Here is a 23,700-nt window from a genome sequence, read left to right as displayed (position 1 = left end):
AATGCTCATCATCGCTGGCCATCAGAGAAATGCAAATCAAAACCACAATGAGATACCATCTCACACCAGTTAGAATGGCAATCATTAAAAAGTCAGGAAACAACAGGTGCTGGAGAGGATGTGGAGAAATAGGAACACTTTTACACTGTTGGTGGGATTGTAAACTAGTTCAACCATTATGGAAAACAGTATGGCGATTCCTCAAGGATCTAGAACTAGATGTACCATATGACCCAGCCATCCCATTACTGGGGATATACCCAAAGGATTATAAATTATGCTGCTATAAAGACACATGCACACGTATGTTTATTGCAGCACTATTTACAATAGCAAAGACTTGGAATCAACCCACATGTCCATCAGTGACAGACTGGATTAAGAAAATGTGGCACATATACACCGTGGAATACTATGCAGCCATAAAAAAGGATGAGTTTGTGTCCTTTGTAGGGACATGGATGCAGCTGGAAACCATCATTCTTAGCAAACTATCACAAGAACAGAAAACCAAACACCGCATGTTCTCACTCATAGGTGGGAACTGAACAATGAGATCACTTGGACTCAGGAAGGGGAACATCACACACCGGGGCCTATCATGGGGAGGGGGCAGGGGGGAGGGATTGCATTGGGAGTTATACCTGATGTAAATGACGAGTTGATGGGTGCAGCACACCAACATGGCACAAGTATACATATGTAACAAACCTGCACGTTATGCACATGTACCCTACAACTTAAAGTATAATAATGATGTAAATGACGAGTTGATGGGTGCAGCACACCAACAAGGCACAAGTATACATATGTAACAAACCTGCACGTTATGCACATGTACCCTACAACTTAAAGTATAATAATAATAATTTAAAAAAATAAAATAAAATAAAATTTAAAAAAAAGTATAATAATAATAAATAAATTAAAAAAAATGAAATAAAATGTATGACAATAATAAAAAAAAATTCACCAAGATTAAAATATGAATAGAAAATCTGAACAGAACAAGTCAGGCAATTAAATAATCAATAAAAAGTATTTCATTATATAAAAACCCCAGGGCCCGATGACTTCACTGTTGAAATCTACCAGACACTTAAAGAACTAATACCAGTTCTACTCAAAATAGTCCTGGAAATTGAAAAGTAAGGGATAATTTCAAACTCATTTTTCGAGATTAGGATCACCTTAATTCCAAAACCAGACAAAACACCACCAACAAAAAGAAAATTACAAGCCAATATCCCTACAGAACATAGATGCAAAAATCCTCAAGACACTAGCAAATCAAATTCAATAGCACATCACAAAGATTATTTACAATGATCAAGTAAAGTTCACCCCAGGGATGCAAAGATGATTCAACACATGCTAATCAATAAATGTGATACTTTAACAACAACAACAAAAAAAAACTATATGATCATTTGAATAAATGCAGAAAAAGCATTTGACAAAATTCAACATCCCTTCATAATAAAAACTCTCAACCAATTAGTTCTAAGATGTATATATCTCAACACAATAAAGGTCATGTATGACAAACCCACAGCTAAAATCATACTGAAGGAGGAAAAGCTTCTTAACCAAGGAGATGAACAGTCTCTATCATGAAAACTGCAAGATCAGGAACAAGACAAGGATGCCCACTTTTATCATTCCTGTTCAACATAGTATTAGAAGTCCTTGCCAGAAAGATTAAATAAAATAACTAAATAAATGTATCCAAATCAGAGAGGAGAAAGTAAAATTGTTCCAGTTTGCAGGTGACATAAACTAAACTTATACCTAGGAAACTCCAAAGACTTTATCAGAAACCTGTCAGACCTGGCCATGCATGGTGGTTCACCCCTGTAACCCCAGCACTTTGAGAAGCTGAGGCAGGGGCATCACTTGAGGTCAGAGTTAGAGACCAGCCTGGCCAAAATTGTGAAACCCCATTTCTACTAAAAATACAAAAAATTAGCCTGGTATGATGGTCAGGTGCCTGTAATCCCAGCTACTCAGGAGCCTGAGGCAGAAGAATGGCTTGAACCCGGGAAATGGAGGTTGTGTTGAGTCAAGATAGCTCTACACTGCACTCTCCAGCCTGGGCGACAGAGTGAGACTCTGTTTCCAAAAAAAAAAAAAAAAAAAAAAAAAAAAAAAAAAAAAAAATTCTGTAAGAACTAATAAAAAAAATTCAGTAAAGTCACAGGATACAAAAATCTGTAGGATTTCAATATGCGAATGGTAAATTATCTAAAGAAGAAAATAATTTCACCTACAATAGCCACAAGAAAAAAGAATCCACTAGGAATAAACTGAACCAAAGAGGTGAGAGATCGCTATACTGAAAAACTATAAAACATAGATGAAAGAAATTGAAAAACACAAATAAATGGAAATATATGCCAGCTCACGGATTGGAATGATTATTATTAAATGGCCTCCTACCAAAACAATATACCAATTTAATGCAATCTCTATCAAAATATCAACGACATTCTTCACAGAAATAGAGAAACATACTGCTAAAATTTATATAGAAATACGAACAATCCCAATTAGCCAAAGTAATTCTGAACAAAAAAGCAAAGTTGCAAGCATCACACTACCTGACTTCAAAATGTAGTACAAAGCTTTAGCAACTAAAACAGCATGATACTGACATAGAAACTGACACATAGACCAATAGAATAGAATAGAGAGCCTAGAAACACTATAAACTTAGGCATATATAGCCAATTGATTTTTGATTTTTGACAAAAGGGCCAAGAACACATATTGGAAAAATGACAGTCTCTTCAGTAAATAGTGCTGAAGAAATTGGATATCCACATGAAGAAGAATGACTAGACCCCTATCTCACCATATATAAATATAAATTCAAAATAGGTTAAACACTTAAATATAAAATCCAAAACTATGAAACCACTATAAGAAAACGTATGGGAAACACATGACAACATTGGGCTGGACAAGGGTTTGTTAAACAAGAACTCAAAGGCATAGGCAACAAAAACAAACACAAATGGGACTACCTCAAACTAAAAAGCTTTTGCACAACAAATAAAACAGTAAACAGAGTGAAGAAACAACCTACAAAATGGGAGAAAATAATTTCAAACTATACATCTGACAAGGGCTTAGAATCAGAAGATACAGAGAACTTAAAACAACTCAAGAGTGAAAAAGCAAAAGGCAGTGGCTCATGCTCCCATGTTGGAGGCCAAGGCAGGTGGGTCGCTTGAGCTCCAGAGTTCAAGACCAGCTAGGGCAACATGGTGAAACCCCATCTCTACTAAAAATACAAACATTAGCTGGGCATGGTGGTGCATGCCTGTAGTCGCAGCGACTTGGGAGGCTGAGGTGGGAGGATCCCTTAAGTCTGGGAGGTGGAGGTTGCAGTGAGCCGAGATCATGCCACTGCACTCTGGTCTGGGTGACAGAGCTAGACCCTGTCTCAAAAAATAAAAACAAAAAATAAAAAATAAAGGAAAAAAATGGGCAAAAGATTTGCGTAGGCATTTCTTTGAGGACTGACATTCAAATGGCCAACAGGTACATGAAGAAATGCTTAACATAGGCATTTCTTTGAGGACTGACATTCAAATGGCCAACAGGTACATGAAGAAATGCTTAACATCACTAATCATCAGGGAGATGCAAATCAAAACCACAATGAGATAACACCTCACTCAAGTTAGAATGGCTGTACTCTAAAAGACAAAATAAAACAAGTGTTGGTGAGAATGTAGAGAAAAGGGAACACAAACACACTGTTGGTGGGATTGTAAATTAGCACAGCCATTAGGAAAAAACGGTATGGAGATTACTCAAAAAATTAAAAACTGGAGCTATTATGAGCTACAATCCTACTACTGGATATTTATCTAAATGAATAAAATATGTCGATGAGATATCTGCACTTCCATGTTTTTGCAGTGCTACTTACAATAGCCAAATACAAAATCACCCAAAATGTCTAACAACAAAAACACACACACACACAAAATGTGGTTTATATACACAATGGAATAGTATTTAGCCATTAAAAGAATGAAATTCTGTCATTTGTAACAACATGGATGAACATGAAAGACATATTAAATGACATAAGCCAGACACAGAAAGACAAATACTACATGCTCTCATTCATATGTTGAATCTTAAAAAAAAAAAAAAAAAAAAAAAAAAAAAAAAATCATAGAAGCAGAGAGTTGACAGTTACCAGGCTACCAGAGCCTGGGAATGAGTGAAGGGAAGAGGAGGATAGTCGCATAGCTAGTAGGTTCAAATGGGTAGAAAGTTACAATTAGATAGAATAAATTATAGTGTTTTATTGCACAGTGGGGGTGATGATATTTAACAGTAAGGTATTATATACGATAAAATGGTGAGAAGAGAGCCTTTTGAAAGTCTTCACCACAAAGAAATGATAAATGCATGATAAATGATAAATATTCTGATTTGATCATTATATAACATATATGTGAATCAAGACATAAAATTGTACCCCATAAATATGTATGACAATCTGTCAATTACAAAAATTAAAATTAAAATTAAATTCCTAAAAAGTAAGTAAAATAAAATCTTATTGTGTGTGTAACTTAGATGTTTATTGTATATCCAAAAAGATGTTTCTACTTTAGTGTAATTAACCTAGCTGTTCTTTGTTAGAAAACCCCTGTCTTTTGCATAACTGGTTCTCCCTAGTTACTTAGGTCTCGGCTTATGTCTCACCTTCCCAAAGACTTTTCTCTAACCACTACTCTAAAGTAGCTACTCATTTACTCTCCATTATCCTGTGGTAATTTTCTAGATAGCATTATTGCTGCATTTATTATCTATTACTTGAGGTATGCTGAACAAGAGTAAGATTCCAAATAGTGTTTAACACCTAATAGAGGCCTAATGTAAATATTTATGCACTGAAGGAACGTTGCTGTACACATAATCCAGTAGATGTGTAGAGCTGGAGACCAATAGGTATTATCAGAGATAATAACACATTACATATTTATTAGGATTAGCAGTAATGAATGACAATTTCTTGGCAGTATTTGGCACATGGTGGGCACTCTGTGAATGGCAGATAAAATGATCATTTCTACTAACATGGGCGACCTAAGCAATTTTGCCTTTTCAGTTAGCAAATAGTGTGACATCAGCCATTTAAAGAAAGGGAATATTTGGTATTGGAATAAATATTTGGAATAAAGAAGGGTATAGTATTTTAGTAACAATAATAAAGTCCATCTGTGTTTATATAACTAAACTTGAATATGTTCATTTTGCTTCTCCTGAATTCAGTCTAATAAAAACATAGGCTCATCAAAATAGATGTCAGAAATACTAACTAAACAAAAAAAATGCACATTAAAACTAATGACTGAAACTGGCATCGAGATACACAACACAGTCACTTATGCAACAGTGCAGCAGCTGCCTTTATGCTGTGTGCTCTGGGACCTACGCAAGAAGCCCAAACTGCCCATACCTAGGTTGTGTTCCTTCCTTATCCTGTTAATTTTCTGGATATTAGTTGTTGGTAATCACACTCTTTTTGATTGTTTTATATCCATTATGAAGCAATACCATGCCAGATTGATCTGTCATTTATAGGGTGATCAAAGGGAATGAAATGAGCAATTTTGAATGTTGAACAGCAAGGCTGTGTAGAGCTGAAGGTTTGCTAGGACTCTGGTCTTCTGCGTCATCATAATTATGTTTATTTACAAGCTTTCTGAATGATCCCATGGAGATCTTGGGGTGGGCACTTTATTTTTTGTCATTTAGATAGAAGTTGTAATACTGAAAGCATCTTTTTCCCCCTGTCTTCGGCCTCTTGTTATCACCCTATATCAGAACCCCTCAACTTGTTAAAAGTTTGCCTTTAAAATAGAAATAGGGGTGTGGTTACAGAATTTGGAGAAAATCATGTTGTTTCTGTTCTAGAAAAATATTCCCTCTACAAGGAAGGAAAATCTCTCCGGAGACTACATCTTTGAATTCTGGAGAGTCGCATATTTGAAATGTTAATATGATTTTATGGATGATAATTTTACCTGCAAAACATTTCTAAAATATGTGCCTGTCAAATGTATTTTTCCCCTAGGGGCAGTCCTTCCCACACATCAAAGGCAGCTCCTCTCTTGGAGACAGCCCTCTGCAATGAAGGAAGTGAGAGTTTCTGTTACAAGGATACATGGCTCACGCTCTTCCATTATCGTAAACTCTTCATTATCCAGTGTTTCAAGAGAGACTAATCCAAAAATCATTTCTTCTTATGAAGCATTTCCTTAGAATACTTGTATTATACCTTTGCGATCTTGGAAATGTCCATCTCTCTGATTTAGATAGTCCAAAATGCATTCATTTTCCCCCTGACCTTATATAGCCCCAATCATTATAAAAATGCAACTTCTCTCAAGATGCTGTGAAACAAATCTAGAGAAAATAGTTGAGTCATATGAATAATGGCAATGAACTAGAGCTGTAATTTTCAAACCTTACAGGGTGGTGGATCAATATCCATTGGAAGGTAGGTTCCCAGGTGAGGCTGATCCTACTGACCCAGGGACCACACTTCGAAAGGCATTGGATGGGAGTGAAAATCTACTATCTGTCTCTGCTGCAATTCCTTCTTATAGTTCCACTTCACTGGGGTGTCTGCTGTGCATTAATCCAGAGTATTCATCTTTTCCTGGAATTATTTTACGTGGATTCTCATTGGAATAAAGTTCAGTGAGTCTTTATTGCTTGCAACCCAAACTGACTGAAATGAAAGTAAAAAGACACTGATTCCTTTAAAAAAAAAAAAATCGCTTACAAAGTAACTACTCTGTGTATATACATTTTCGTGTGTGTGTGTGTGTGTGTGTGTGTGTGTGTGTGTGTGTGTATGTTACAGAAGTTACAAAATAGTCAGAAGTCTTATCTCAGTCCTGTTTAGGTTTAATCTGGGGCAGCAGGGATCTTGCTGGCTCTTTGAATGTGTCTTTTCTTCAATTTATTTGTGGTCAGATTCAAGTCGGAAGTAAATAAATAGTAACAACCACATTTATGTCAAGGTAATAAGAAGGTGGAAGAGCCAAGTAAATTTGAGAAAATCATTCTTAACCTTTCCCTTCATTCAGCTCAAACCTATACAATAGTAAATCAAATTTTACACTTGTGAGATGTTGAGATCCTGACACTGGTACTCAATCTTCCACATTTCTCTATTGGCTTACATCAGTTGTCAAAGGTTGTGGATCATGTGTTGTCTACTTGCCTAACACGTCTTCTGCTGATTTGTTTGTATTTGGTGGGGGGATGGGGGAGTGAAATATGAAGCTACTTTACCCTACAAAGTCAGCTCTTCCTCCTGTGATTCTTGATGCCTAGACTAGGAGTGTGGGTGAGAGAAAGTAGGACAGCCATATTTTGGGGGCTCAAGTCGAAACTGTGTTCCCTGGTCTCAATAAGTAAAGACTCTGTAATCACTGTGACCTGTTTGTTGCATTTATGCCTTGACTTCATCTAGCTCCAGATGAAAATGTTAGTCTCTCTCTCTCTCTCTCTCTCACACACACACACACACACACACACACACACACAAAACATGAAATATGGGCAGTTACTGGACTTGTAGAATTTGGCCTGGCAAATGTTGGGAGTAAAGCTAGAGAAGAGCTGTCCTGAGAGGTATCTTGAGTCCAGGCATCCAGTTTCATGCAAGGAAAAACTAGCTAATACAAGGAAGGTGACATCAGTGACACCAGGCTGGAGATTCAAAATCCAGGCTCATAACCATCCTTCTACTATAAAAAACAAACAGAATGAATAAGACCTACTATATATAATAGCACTATATGGTGACTATAGTCAATAATAATCATATATTTTAAAATATCTTGAAGAGTGTAATTGGATTGTTTGTCTCTTAGAAGATAAATGCTTGAGGGGATGGATACCCCATTCTCCATGATGTGCTTATTTCATGTATGTTTTGCATGGCCATATCAAAACATCTCACCTACCCCATAAAAATACATCCTTTCTACCCACAAAATTAAAAAAATAATAATAAGATAAAATCCAGGCTAGGCATTCAGGCTTGGGAGCTCAACCCTGGTAACAGGAGCATCATCTATCTTAGGAGCATACACATTTTTGAAAGAATTTTGGCTGAGGTTAAAGCATAAGACCACGGAAATAAAGGTCCCAACCTAGAGGTATGGGGAGAAGAGATGAGGAGGAAGTAAGAATGAAGGTAGAAGGAAGTGACGCTTACATCAGCAGTTATTTTGTTTGTTTCCTGTTCCATAGTATAACCTAGTGGCTTAGGGAAATGTCCATATTTTCAATGATTTCTCTAAGAACCGATATTTTTGTTTGTTTTATTTTCATTTTATGTATATTTATTGGTTTTGAGATGGAACGAGAGTTGGCTGCCACATTCTAATACATTGATAAAAGTATTAATAGTTTGCTTTTTGTAATGTAATCTTGTCAGACCAAAAGTATTTTGTGTTTTGTTCAATTTTTTGTAAGTTCTGTGTTTGCTTGTTTTGTGCTTATGAGCAAGAGTGAAAATGAGAATGCAATATTTCTCCAAAACAACCTAAGGGAAGAAATCACTGGATACAAATTATTGATTGCACGCCCCCCTAGTGGGCTTGTTATCCTATTGACAGTTTGTTCAAGATCACAAATTAATGCTGTATCTTCTAGGAGAAATATGATATTCATTCATTGTTGAGTAAATCCATATATTAAAGCCAAACATTGATAAATAATGTAGACCAATAATCCCAAAAAGGCATATTTCCATATTTCCTGGAAGGGTGACAGCATGCTACTACTTTTAATGGTTCTCACTATTGCCATCTCATATGTGTGATGATGTTTCAGTGGTTAAGGCTCTGATTTATTAATTAGAATGCAGTTTTCAGTGTACTAATGTTACCCTGAGTTGAATGTATTTTATATGTGAGGTTTGGCAATTGCAACATATTTTAAGTCGAATTGAAATATGTAAAGCATGAAAATCTCTCAAAGGTATAGAGGATTCGGATCACTTCCCTATGTACTGGCAGCTTAAAAACAAAATTAGCATTTGTTTTATGAAGGATGAAGCAAAAGAGAGTATTACTTTAAAAGCAACTTTTTTTTTTCTTTGCTTGGAGACCTTCTTACATCTGCTGGCCACTGCTCTCAACCCAAACTCAGATATTTGAATCATGTTTCTTTTCTATGTACGTCCTGGTCTGTAACAGCACCAGGAAAGGGTATTTTTTACACAAATAATTCTCTTTATTTCCTAAAGGAAACCTGCTCAATAAATCTCTCCTAATTAATAACCTTTATTTTTTTCCTGAAAGTCCTCTATACAGGCCAAATGGGCAACCACTTTTTGTGTGTATGTGTTGCTTATTTTTTGTTTTTTGAGTTTTTGTGAAGTCTATAGTTATTTCAGCTTCAAAGTTCTCAGCCACCCCCTATCTGTTTTTCATGGTTTGAACGTGCATATTATGTTGCCAAATTGTGAGACTAATGTTAGTGACATAAAATATATTTTCGAAACCAGGAAAAGGCCTAAAACTTAGGGGTTGGCTGTATTTCCTGGTAACCACTTCATAATGGAGCTCTTTGGTACGTAAGTGGATGAAGTACTCATTGGTTGCCCTCCAAATGTTTGTGTAGTGGAAAACATGATACCATCTTATGTCATCATGGCATAAAAATGAGGACAGATTACTTCGTAGTGTTTAGATTTTGCTTCTGTCTCTCAAGTGTTAACAAGAAAACAGTAAGAAGCAACGATATGTTGGTTAAAAGAAGGTACTTTCTAACTCCACAGATCAGTAATCGGTGGGATTGTGATAAATAAAGAGGACAATTCCTCCTGTATCAACATTCTAGGGGATTGAGAAACTCTTCTGTCCCCAAGCACAGCAAAAGTCTCCATGCTTTCTAAGAGTTTCATTTGATCTTTTCCATCTGCATAATTAAACTATGCTGTAACTCCCACTCACATGGAGGTTAGAACCCAGACCTAGGAGGGGAGCTCAAAGGCCTGTCTTTGCCAGGCTTCAAGGCAACTCCTCCATTACCCTCCCACATTTGATTGAAGCAAGGGAGCTTCAGTCATTTAGCAAAGAATTGTTTAAACATCTGTGCCTCAATATTACCCAAGGACAGTTCAGAGCTCTTCTTATTATAGTCATGAAAGTTTCTGAGGATAATCCTCTTTTCTTTGGGTTGATAAATGGGCAGCACCTTTCAGGCAGGTGTTCACCTTGTAAAGAGAATCTCAAAAGCTATTGTCCCTAACCTTTCCATGTGAGGCAGTACTTTGGGTTGCCTTGGAAATCCTAAGATCTCAGTCAGAGGGTGGTGCTGAATACATGCTTCTGGCAAGGCAAATTCTATCTATATTCTTCTTTTCTTCTCTGTGATTTCCCTTGTTTCATGGAAAGAGAAGAAGTGGTAACAGCTACAAGCTTGGTCAATTAAGTAGGTATTCCTGTTTTCTACTTAATCATATCCACAAATTAGCCCATGCAATTAAAAAAAAATAGCCAAATGCTTTATATTTGGTAAAGCCAAATGCTTTATATTTGGTAAAAGACACATAAAACACAGTATATAGCCACAAATTAGCCCATGCAATTAAAATATCCACAATTAGTCCATGCAATTAAAAAATAGCCAAATGCTTTATATTTGGTAAAGCCAAATGCTTTATATTTGGCAAAAGACAAATAAAACACAGTATATATCCTCCAAGAGTCTTCAGCTTATTGCAGAGGCTCAAAGGGAAACAAAAGCAACCCACCCACCTACCACCTCCACCCTCACCACCAACAAAGAGCTAGATACAGACAGAAACAGTAGAAAAATACGATGGTAGTATAGTTAACTCTCTGTTGGACAGAGGTGATTTTACAGGGAAGGTGACATATAAGCTCTGGGGGAACAAACAACAGTTAGCAAGACAGGCATCAGGAAAAGAACAAGTAAAAAGGCTTTCTTATTTGAAAAAATGTGTTGAGCACATGCTATGTGTTGGAAAGCTTGTATAGAGTATAGAGCAGTGTAAATAATACAAGGTTATTGGTTGCATGAAATGTTCATTCTGATGGTAGGAAGATAAACAATAAACACAATATATATCTATGACAGATAACAGGGTGGTCAGCAAAAGTTTCTATGATGAGAGGCCTTTAGAGCAGACAGGGAGGACATGTGAGAGTGAGACATTGGGATGTCTGGAGGAAGAGCCTTCCAAGCAGAGAGAACGGCAAGTGCAAAAGCTCTGTGGTAAACCTATTAATTTTCAAGGAACAGCAAGTGAACAGGGGAGAGTGATTGTAGATAAGGTCAGAATAGTAGTGAGAGGTAACGTCTTGTAGCATGTTAGACCTTTGTAACAACATTGACTTTACAGTAAGATAAATGGAAAAGTGTAAGATTTTGGCAGAGGGAGGACATGCTATAACTCATATTTAAGTTGATCTCTCTTATTGCCATTCTAAGTTTAGTTTAAGCTATAGCAGGGGTAAAGATGGAACCAGGAAGTTCAGTTAGGAGGCAAGAAAATTGGAAAGAAGGTGGCATGTATGGGAAAACACAGTAGGTTAATATTCTTTTTAATCTAATGTTCTTGGAGTGTAGAGGCCAATGAGGGAGAAAGGGAGACATTGAAACTATTGATCATCTTGATCTTGATTGGCCTCATGTGTTCTGCTACAGAGGTTGGACTTCCTTGTCGATGCAGTAGATATCACATACAAATTTTTTAGTTGGGAAATGATGTGGTTCTTTGGGCATTTAAAAATGTAATAGTGACATCTTTGTGTTGAATGAAGTCAATATGGAAGGTAGGGATATCAGGTGGAAAGTGAACGCAGAAAAGAGAGACTAAATGGGTTAAAGATATAGCAATGTGGAAGAAGAATCGGGGACTAATCTGAGAGATTTTAAGAAATTTGATTTTCTGTGATTCAGCCATTGAATATAGTGTTAAAGAGAAGGGACAGTGGAATTATATTCAAGAGCCTTAGAGGTCTTCCTTCCGCCTTTTCTGTGTCCTAGAGATTTTGACACAGAGATTTGTATGTGTACAAGACATTAAAGATGCTTGCATGCTTTTAGAGCAAATTCACTTTCCTGGGGTTCATAAGTCAGCTGCTAACAAAGAGTGATGCCTGTTGGAAGCAGTTACACAAAAGAAAAAAAAAAAAGATTTCCTTCTTATATGTATAAGAAGCATCCTACCTTTACCCTAACTTTTTATATCTGAGAACATTTGCTTTCTGATTATTTCCTGTCACATTTTAAAGCCAGCTTGGTGAGTGTTACCCCTCCAGTTAGTTTCCTGTTCCATGTAGAAGCTCGTCCTATAATCCCCTGATTTGATGTATGAAGACACAGTTATTACTGCAGTGGGCTCTCCTCACACCCCTTCCATCATAGTTATGGCTGCAACCTAACAAGAACTTCACTGGAAATGAATGTTAGAAATCATAATGGCATTTTGTTCCATGCAGTTTTATTTAGGGAAATGCTATTCGGGACATAAAACAAGGGACTGCCCTAGAAACAAACAACTGAGCCCCATAATGTCATGGTTTGGTGTCAAGAATATTGTTTCCTGGGCAGATTCTGATGATGTTTTTGTTTTATATTTCATCTCATCTTCTTTAATTTTGCTTAAAATTTAATTTATGGCCTTCATTACCAAGTTAAAGATTGCTGGGGTGATTAAACTCTTTTGTTTTATGTGTAAACAGAAGGAATCCTTATTATAGCATAAGAAATGGTGCCAAAAGGATGCCATCCTGTTTTCTTTTCATGCTTCCTCAAAACCACTTTGATTCAATGCATGTTTCCAGAACATCTCCTATTATAAGACAATAAGAGATCACTTAATAGATGAAATGATCAGCGATGGGCCACAGTTCCTCTTCTCAAGATTTTATAAGTTTTGAAGGAGCTGCAACAAAATGTAAATATAATGAGAAAGCAGATTCATCAAGTACAAGATTATATAAGATATTGCAAACCTGAAAGAGCAAAACAGGGATTACTTCTTACTGTACAAATGGGAAGGTGAAGTGAATATCTTGCTTAGGAATGAGTGGTTGGCTCATGGTGGGTTTGGTGGGCATGAATATAAGATGAAAACTAAAAGACTAAGTAGTTGAAAATTTGGAGTCGGTACTGAAGTGTTTAGCAAATGGAGTGAGGACGTTCTATATCAGTAAGGACCAGAGGTATAAATAAGCAACACCATATCATATTTGAGGCTTGAAGGATGGTGAACAACTCTATGGGTTCAGAGTGTGCAGTAGGGCAGTGGTATATGACACGGTGCTAGAGAAACCAAGACCACACTCTATAAAGTCCTTTATATCCTCGAAGATGTATGTATCTTATCGGTGATATAAATCATTGGATGTTCTAGATTAGAACATAACCTGATGGCATGCTAGGGGCAACTGTAAGGACAAGGTAGTGGGTGGTGAAAAGATAAGGCTATCGGTGACTTGTAAAAGATGGGGCTTTATCTGAGGCATTGACAATAACGAGAGGTTGAAGGAAGTGTTCTCTAAAGCTACTTAAAAAGTAGAATTAAGAGGGTTCAGTAATTGCCTGGATATGGGAATTGAGGGTGAAAATGGACTTGAAGAATGATGGAATCTATTACTAGAAATTAGCAGTTGTTACTACTAAGGGGGAAGTAACCATTTGAGTGAACGAAAACCCATTCATTTGATTGGTTGATTCGTAAAATAGCTGCTGTTATGAATTTTAATATATTTGCTAGTAGGTGTTGATGGAGAAAATTCAAAGATATATTAAGGCATATTTTCTCTTTATTCTGTCTCAATACGTGTAATCAATAAAGATGGGCTTCTTTTTTCCTCCCTTTCCTTTATGGCTGCATAAGGTATGCTGGTCAGATAAAAATCATTTGCCAATCAACCTTCTATCTCTGAAACATTTCTGCCAGAAAGATAGACCAGGGACTCTTCTTAAATAATTATAAAAATTCTTCGCCCCATGGATATTCAGATACCAGGTCTTTCAGTGCTAAATTGCAAAATCATCACTATAATCAGCTGTTACTGGCACTCTAGTTAGTGTATTCATTAGTTTGTTCTTGAGCAGCTCTGGCACTTAATCAAAAAAGACATTGATTCCAATTCATTTCAGCTCATATGATTTAGGCTTAGTTGTATATTTTAATTACTTGGTACTAATGCAAGGTTTTTAAAGTTTCTCTAGTTCATAAAGGAATCCTAATTTCTAATGGCACATGCAGTAGAAATAAAAATCAACCTCTGTATTTATAAGGCAGTCCCTCCCTTTTTTTTTTTTTTTTTTTTTTTGTAAGGGAAGCAAAGTAATTTTACCTAGTAGATTAGATTTTTCAGATGAATAAATTTCTCTCAATATGTAACAGGAACAACCTGCAATGCCATGGGGTCTCTATAAGCTTTACTTATTAACTGATAATGATGCCCTTAGTGTAAACGCCTCTGCCCTTCTCTAAATGCTTTATTTATTCTCAGAAAGCTTCTTATTCACCATAAACCTTTCCTCTCAATGTCCAAGGTAGCTCCCTTATTAGGCCAAAATTATATCTTAACAGTCCTTATTACTTGAAGATTTACAAATCACTCTGATATCTCTTATTTCATGCTATTCTTTGAGCATTTCCTCCATCCTATGATACAAAGCAAATATCTATTACAGGAAAAGCATCTTTCTCAAAAGGCTACTGAGGCAAAGAGCAATTTGAAAATTGAGGCCCCTGTATGAACACTATTGATTCAGGATAGAGATTGCCTTTGCCATACGATTCTGAGAGAAAGATAAAGACCTATTTGGGATGTAGGGCACATGGAGAATTAGGGAACAGGTCTTGAATATCGCTGCTTAGGTTCAAATTCTGGTTGAGCAATTTACCACTTGTGTTCCTTCTCAAAGCCTCCATTTCTCCAATAGTATAATTATAGGATAGACTGCATAGATACATAAAGCACTTAGAACAATGTCTTACACTCAATTGTACAGCCCTTCCCACCCCAGGAACGTTTGTAATTGGATAATGCATGGGTGTCCACAATAAAGCCCAATTTCATTATTGTCACAGTACCTTCAAAACTAGCTACCTGATAACCCCATCCTAAGCAACTTACCTTCCTCTAAGATTTTCCTTAAAAAGCCTGCTCACTGGAAAACTATCCATCCAGAGGTTCTGAGTTTTAGCCTGTTATTAGAATTCAGCATTAACTTTCAAAACTTCCCTTTGGTCCTGCTCAGTTCGTGCTACTAAAGGCTGCTGTTAACATCTCCTAGAATTATTTAATGTTTATATAGTGATGCTTTATTGCTCTAATATAAATTTGCTTGCATCTATTTCAGTTGAAGATAACATGAGAAGTGAAAAATCACTCAATACGTTTTGTTTTTTGAGTGCCTTTATTTTGCTCTAGGGTTAACTCACTTTAAACATTGTAAAATTCTGATCAGTTAAAAGATACTGCAATGCCGGTTCTTTCTAACTTACAAGATTTCGTTGGTTACATGCCTGTAAAATGCAAATTAATTAACTAACTAATTAATTAAATGTCCCTGATAATGTACATTGTAATAAGAAGCTTTAGCTAAATCAAAATAGATGCTGGATGGTTCTGGAACTTATGACACCTTCTTATGCTGTTTACATGAGCTTAATTGAAAGGAAGGTTTTTTGCTACCGGCTGGCGGAGTAAGGGACTGAGTATACAGACTCTTTTGGAGAAAAGATAGGAGAATATTAAAGAAGATGGCAGAACTGATTTTAAGCTCTTATGGTAAGAAGGGTTACAGCACTAGCTATATTCATAAACGATTAGTAGGCTCTGGTACAAGCAATGCCACTGTAGGGATCCTTTAGAAAGGAACTTCTCCGTACACATCTCTGCCACTCAAACATGCACATTACCTCACAGTCTATAGAATACCACTCTAAGGACTCAAGGACATACCAAAAGAGAAACAGACCTTTATTACCAAAATCTTTCCAAGAAAACAGATACTGGAACATGTATTGTTTTTCACTTTCTGAAGAAATTTACAATCATTTTCCTCTGTTAAAAACTTTTGTTGAACTACCTTAGACTTAATAGATAGTACAGAGTTCTCCTACACTCTTCATTCAGCTTCTACTAACATTAGCGTTTTACATAACCATGGTGCATTTACCAAAACTAAGAAATTAACCTTGAAATTAACACTAACATTAAATTCTGAGTTAAACTAAGAGTTTTAACTAAACTATCAACTTCATTTGGATTTCATTCATTTTTTTCTACTAATGTACTTCTTTAGTTTTGGAATCCAATCCCAGACACTAACTTAGTTGTGGTCTCCTCTAATCTGTGACGGTTTTTCAGTTTTCCTTTGACTTTGACGACCTGGACACTGTTGAAGAATACTGAACAGATTTTTTTTTAGAATGACCCTCAATTGAAATTTCCTTTCTCATTTTTAGCTTAGGCTTATGGATTTTAGGGTAGAAAACCACAGAGATGTTATGTTGTTGGCACATCATATCAGTGGATAAATGATGCTGATATGTGTTGCTATTGATATAAAACTTGATCACTTGGTTAAGGTGGTATCCTGCAAGTTTCTGTACAAAATTACTATTTTTCCCTGCCTGTATGCTATTCATTAGAGGCAAAGCACTATCTCAGCTCACCCTCAAGCAGAGGGAAAATAATCCATCCACTGAGGAATGTTTTAACATTTGTTGAAGCTAACATGGCAACTAATAAATATTTGGGGTGAGATACTCTGAGACTATACAAGTATTATGTTTCTCCTTTAAGAGTTACTCATGAACTTAAGCAGTCATCAGTGGATCTTCAGTGTGGCATTATTTCTTTTCATTTTGTATTGAAAGTTTTAAACTATGAATTTAATTTCTTTAATAGATATCAGACTACTGAGATTATACATTTCATTTTGTGCAAGCATTGGTAGTTTGTACAAATATGTCCATAGCAGGACAATTCACAATAGCCGTATCTAGAAAAAAACTCAAATATCCATCACTGGTACAATGGATATATAAATTATGGTATAATTATAGGAAGAAATTCTATACGCCAGTGAGAACAAATATGCCATTGCCATAAGGAGCAACATGTCTGAATCTTTCAAACATAATATTGAACAAAAGAAGGCAGATGTAGAAGAGTGTAGCTGTGTTTTTCTATTTTATAAGTGTAAAAACAGACAAGGCTGATTTATGCTGTTAAACATTAGGACTTTATTTCTCTGGAGAAGCACAGTAACTGGGAAGGACCACATATAATGCTTCTGGAGTCTGGAAACATATTTCTTAATGTTTCCTGGTTACAGAAATGTAGTCAATTTTGAAAATTTATTGAATTACACACTTTTACTTGGGGGACTATCCTCTATGTAGTGTATATTTTAATAAATATAAAAGATTGTGTTAAAAAGGCTGTTTCTCTATTGATGTGATATAATTCTCAAGTATTCCAAAAAGTCACTGAATAAAAGTTGAGTAAATTTGAATACCTGCAAGTATCACTGATAAGCATAAATGTAATTCATTGTGCACACTGGAGGAAAAGGCAAGGGAAAATCATTTGTATAGAATTCTCAGAAGTCAATTCTTTCCCACCATATTACATGTCCAGAAATTCAGAGTCATGCTATAACACCATTTTCTTATCTAGCAATCTAAATATTCTATCAAACTATTTTAACTATTAACTGAAACAAGTTTGAGATAATCATGTGTTAGAGAACCTGAGAAGACTCCTAATGATCACCATTGCTTTCCTAGCTAACTCTATTAATGTGTTCATATTAGTCTAAGGTTATGCAAAGGTATGAAATTAATTGCTTTCTTCCTTATCTTTTCAGTTTGTATTTTACAGAATCTGGTGACTCACCTTACCCACATTTTTGGTATATGTTTTGCTCCCAATTCTAGTTTCCTGATACAAACTCTATTCTCCATTATTGTTTAAGGATTTTCAATCATAGTCTTATAATTACAATTGCAAATTATTTTAGTTCTCTGAGATTTAATTCATTTGGTCTGGAAACTTGAATTCATCTAAAGATACTAAATAATTTCATATTCTCTTTTACTTTTTAGGTCATTAATCATCATATGTATTCTACCTCATCCAATTACGAAAAGCTTTTCCTGGATTGAGTACAGAGCAGGTAAAGTTGAAGAATGTTGCTTGCTCTAGTATTTATTAACATGACACCATCTGTTCTTAAACAGTAGACTTCCTTCTTTATCTTGTTCTATTTAGAAATTTAAGAGTGTTGTGTTTTCTTAATTACTCTTGGCATAAAAGCACAAATTCATTCCAGTTTTTTCTCTTTTATTAATTTATCATCATTTTATGTCATGCTTCTGCATCTTTTGTATATGTTGCTTTTATTTCTAATACGTCTCAAGGTAATCATAAAATCATCTGTAAGAGGCAGTATTGTTTATAGAGAGAAATGTTTTTTCAAGAACAATAGACAGAGTTAAAAGAATTAACTTTGCTACTCAATGACCTTAATTCAATCCCTTTTCTGAGAAAATCAAGTACATAATTTATAAATAACAAAAAAAATTTACTTCAAAATTGCCTAATAATCAAATGTATATGTAACCTAAACTGTCATACATTATATCTGCTAGTGTAGTATATAATGTATACATGTGTATATCATAGTATATGTATATACTTATATATTAATTAATAAGTTGAACTTATGTTGTTTATTTTTTCCTTTCACACTCTTATATTGGTAGTCATTTTTTACTACCAATTTAGTTTTGTTCATTTTTTTCCCTTTCACACACTTACGTTGTTAGCCTTTTTTTTTTCTTTCAGAGGCCATGCTTTCTGAAATGTTTTTAAATCTTTTTGACCAGCATTTACAATATACTGCTCTTATACTCAGCCTTCCCTTCTTAGATTATTATAAACTCTGAGATGACATGGTCACTTTCTCCTTGGGTGTCTGTCACTTCTGCTTTACCAAGCAGTTCTTCCTTGTTAGTCAAAATTAATTTCAGAGTAGCAGTTCTCCTCATTGCCTTTTTAGGCCCTCCTGAGAGCTGAGATTGTCAGGAAGGCAAGTTCAGAGTTTGTTAGATTTTTCTTTTAGAGACTTCCAACAGTCATCCACGTACGTGAGTCTCCTCTTGTCACTCACTGCTGTCTTCTGGGCGCAGGATGTATCTATGTACTCCACTGTGAATACACATTTCAGAGCAGATGCCCCACAGTTCAGGTAGCCTAGTGTCTACTTCCAACATTGCAGTTGTTGATATTCTCTTCTTTCATACTGTTCAAATCTTCTCCTCTAAGATGAAGCTCAAGAGGTGGAAGTTTTATTGACACATTTATTTTCTTGTTATTGCCCTCTAATTCTAGTAAGCTTGTTTCTTTTCAACATTTTAAGATACCACACAGATAATATCTAACCAAATTTATATAAGTTCAGGAGAGTACTTTTTTTTTTTGCTAAGGAATTTACAAATATGTTATTGTTTCCAATTACTTTATTACCCACACTCTGTCCACATCTATGGAAACCTTTGGGTCTAAATCTCCTCCTCTATTATTTTATTTTCAGTATTTCTGATAAGCTGTGATGCTGCTGTTGGTTCTTCACTGATCATTCCTGCTCCCCTCTATCATGCCCTTTTTACAGTTATATTTCTGTATTCTCCTTCCTCTTCAAATTTCAAGTGCTGGTTTTTGTTTGTTTGTTTGTTTGATTGATTGTTTGTTTGTTTGTTTTTAAATCTGCTGGCTTTCTACCAAACTCATTCTTTTGGGTGTGTATAAACTGCACTCCTTGACATAGGTTTATTTTTCTGATTTCAAAAATAGTGATCCAGAAATCCTACTGTGTTTCCAGTTGTATGCTTTCCCCAAGTTCCTTTACTGTTTTAGAAAATGACCTCCAAGTGAAATTAAAGCAATTATCCTCTTTCACTACCATTTCTTGTGTGTAACACTAAAGTGACTAGAGCAGCATTTCAGAGTATGACCAGTAGATCACAAATACTATGAGAAGCTACACTCACAAAGGTTTCTGTTCTCACAGAAGCTTAAGAAAGACTGAATCACATATCTCTAATTTGTCGATTTCTATTCCCATAATAAAAATGCAGAGATATCCTGACATCAATACAAAGATAATAAAGCAGCATAACTTTGTTTAATCCAGCATTTCCAAATGCTTTTGAAATTTCTTAATCATGGAATATCTAGTAGCAGCCCAAGGAGTAAATTTTAATATAATACAAAAAATTTATTGAACTCGTACATATGTCAGATATTGTGATAGGAAACCATGTATGTGTGTATACACATACATGCACACACACTTCTGTGCAAATATTTATCAAGCACTTACTATTTACCAGCTCTCTTTTTGTCATTGAGCATACAGCAGTGAAAATAATAAACAAAATTACCTGCAATTATTTTAGCAGGGAAAAGAGACAATGAGTTGAGTACACATTACATTGGTAATAAGTAATAAGAAGGAAAAGTTACACCAGTGCAAGACCTGTATTGTTTAATGATGGGTGGGCTGGGTTTCAAATTTTCAATGGGTAGACAGGGAAAAACTCACCTAGAAAGTAATTTTTGAGTAACCATGTAAGGATGGTGACACATATTGCATGCAAATATATTCTAGTCATGGTAACTTGTATGAAGAGAATTTTAGGCAAGGAGACATGAAAGTATGAAGGCCTTGAGCAAGAGTGTGCCCAGTTTATTCAATGAACAGGAAAGAAGAAGCCCATATGGCTAAAGAAGAAAAGACAGAAAAACAGAAGATCAGGAAATAAATTTGGGGATGTAAGAAAGGACTTTGCCTTTTATTTAATTAAAAATGGCGGGGGCAGAGCAAGATGGCCGAATAGGAACAGCTCCAGTCTCCAGCTCCCAGTGAGAGCGACACAGAAGACAGGTGATTTCTGCATTTTCAACTGAGGTACTGGGTTCATCTCCCTAGGGATTGCCGGACAATCAGTGCTGGTCAGTTGCTGCAGCCCGACCAGCGAGAGCTGAAGCAGGGCGAGGCATCACCTCACCTGGGAAGTGCAAGGGGGAAGGGAATCCCTTTTCCTAGCCAGGGGAACTGAGACACACAACACCTGGAAAATCGGGTAACTCCACCCCAATACTGCGCTTTACCAAGGGTCTTAGTAAAGGGGCACACCAGGAGACTATATCCCACACCTGGCTGGGAGGGTCCCATGCCCATGGAGCCTTCCTCATTGCTAGCACAGCAGTCTGCAATCTAACTGCAAGGCAGCAGCAAGGCTGGGGGAGGGGCGCCTGCCATTGCTGAGGCTTAAGTAGGTAAACAAAGCCGCTGGGAAGCTCCAACTGGGTGGAGCTCACAGCAGCTCAAGGAGGCCTGCCAGTCTCTGTAGACTCCACCTCTGGGGACAGGGCAGAGCTAAACAACAACAACAACAACAAAAGCAGCAGAAACCTCTGCAGATGCAAACGACTCTGTCTGACAGTTTTGAAGAGAGCAGTGGATCTCCCAATATGGAGGTTGAGATCTGAGAACACACAGACTGCCTGCTCAAGTGGGTCCCTGACCCCTGAGTAGCCTAACTGGGAGACATCCACCACTAGGGCCAGACCGACACCCCACACCTCACACGGTGGAGGACACCCCTGAGAGGAAGCTTCCAAAGCAAGAATCAGACAGGTACACTTGCTGTTCAGCAATATTCTATCTTCTACAGCCTCTGCTGCTGATACCCAGGCAAACAGGGTCTGGAGTGGACCTCAAGAAATCTCCAAAAGACCTACAGCTGAGGGTCGTGACTGTTAGAAGGAAAACTAACAAACAGAAAGGACACCCACACCAAAACCCTATCAGTACGTCACCATCATCAAAGACCAGAGGCAGATAAAACCACAAAGATGGGGAAAAAGCAGGGCAGAAAAGCTGGAAATTCAAAAAATAACAGCACATCTCCCCCTGCAAAAGAACACAGCTCATCACCAGCAACGGATCAAAGCTGGACAGAGAATGACTTTGACGAGATGAGAGAAGAAGGCTTCAGTCCATCCAACTTCTCAGAGCTAAAGGAGGAATTACGTACCCAGCGCAAAGAAACTAAAAATCTTGAAAAAACAGTGGAAGAATTGATAACTAGAATAATTAATGGAGAGAAGGCCATAAATGAACTGACAGAGATGAAAACCATGAAACGAGAAATATGTGACAAATGCACAAGCTTCAGTAACCGACTTGATCAACTGGAAGAAAGAGTATCAGCGATTGAGTATCAAATGAATGAAATGAAGCGAGAAGAAAATCTAAAGAAAAAAGAAGAAAAGGAAATGAACAAAGCCTGCAAGAAGTATGGGATTATGTAAAAAGACCAAATCTACGTCTGATTGTGGTGCCTGAAAGTGAGGGGGAAAATGGAACCAAGTTGGAAAACACTCTGCAGGATATCATCCAGGAGAACTTCCCCAACCTAGTAGGCCAGGCCAACATTCAAATTTAGGAAATACAGAGAACGCCACAAATATACTCCTTGAGAAGAGCAACTGCAAGACACATAATGCCAGATTCACCAAAGTTGAAATGAAGGAAAAAATCTTAAGGGCAGCCAGAGAGAAAGGTCGGGTTACCCACAAAGGGAAGCCCATCAGATTAACAGCAGATCTCTCGGCAGAAACTCTACAAGCCAGAAGAGAGTGGGGGCCAATATTCAACATTCTTAAAGAAAAGAATTTTAAAACCAAAATTTCATATCCAGCCAAACTAAGTTTCATAAGTGAAGGAGAAATAAAATCCTTTACAGATAAGCAAATGCTTAGAGATTTAGTCACCACTAGGCCTGCCTTACAAGAGACCCTGAAGGAAGCACTAAACATGGAAAGGAACAACTTGTACCAGCCATTGCAAAAACATGCCAAAATGTAAAGACCAAATGTAAAGGCCAGGAAGAAACTGCATCGACTAACGAGCAAAATAACCAGTTAATATCATAATGGCAGGATCAAGTTCACACATAACAATCTTAACCTTAAATGTAAATGGACTAAATGCTCCAATTAAAAGACACAGACTGCCAAACTGGATAAAGAGTCAAGACTCATCAGTTTGCTGTATTCAGGAGACCCATCTCACATGCAGAGACATACATAGGCTGAAAATAAAGGGATGGAGGAAGATCTACAAAGCAAATGGAGAAGAAAAGAAAGCAGGGCTTGCAATACTAGTCTCTGATAAAACTGACTTTAAACCATCAAAGATCAAAAGAGACAAAGAAGGCCATTACATAATGGTAAAGGGATCAATTCAACAGGAAGAGCTAACTATCCTAAACATATATGCACCCAATACAGGAGCACCCAGATTCATAAAGCAAGTACTTAGAGACTTACAAAGAGACTTAGACTCCCGTACAATAATAATGGGAGACTTCAACACCCCACTGTCAACATTAGAGAGATCAACGAGACAGAAAGTTAACAAAGATAGCCAGGACTTGAACTCATCTCTGCAGCAAGCAGACCTAATAGACATCTACAGAACTCTCCACCCCAAATCAACAGAATATACATTCTTCTCAGTATCACAAAACACTTATTCCACAATAGACCACATAATTGGAAGTAA

General features: G+C 36.6%; 1 long non-coding RNA gene across 1 annotated transcript in view; it reads left to right on the top strand.

The window, feature by feature from the left end:
* LOC139360155 (uncharacterized) overlaps nt 1-23,700 on the top strand; it is a 122,369-nt gene that overhangs the window by 58,154 nt on the left and 40,515 nt on the right. Inside the window, exon 2 of the long non-coding RNA XR_011617326.1 lies at nt 18,170-18,240. This is a non-coding gene — a long non-coding RNA (uncharacterized lncRNA). The remainder of the gene's footprint in view (nt 1-18,169; nt 18,241-23,700) is intronic.

The sequence above is a fragment of the Macaca nemestrina genome, chromosome 19 (genome assembly GCF_043159975.1).
Source record: "Macaca nemestrina isolate mMacNem1 chromosome 19, mMacNem.hap1, whole genome shotgun sequence".
Taxonomy (NCBI): Eukaryota; Metazoa; Chordata; class Mammalia; order Primates; family Cercopithecidae; genus Macaca; species Macaca nemestrina.
The sequence above is the reverse complement of the archived record's forward strand: the minus strand, read 5'-3'. Positions and strand labels throughout refer to the sequence as shown.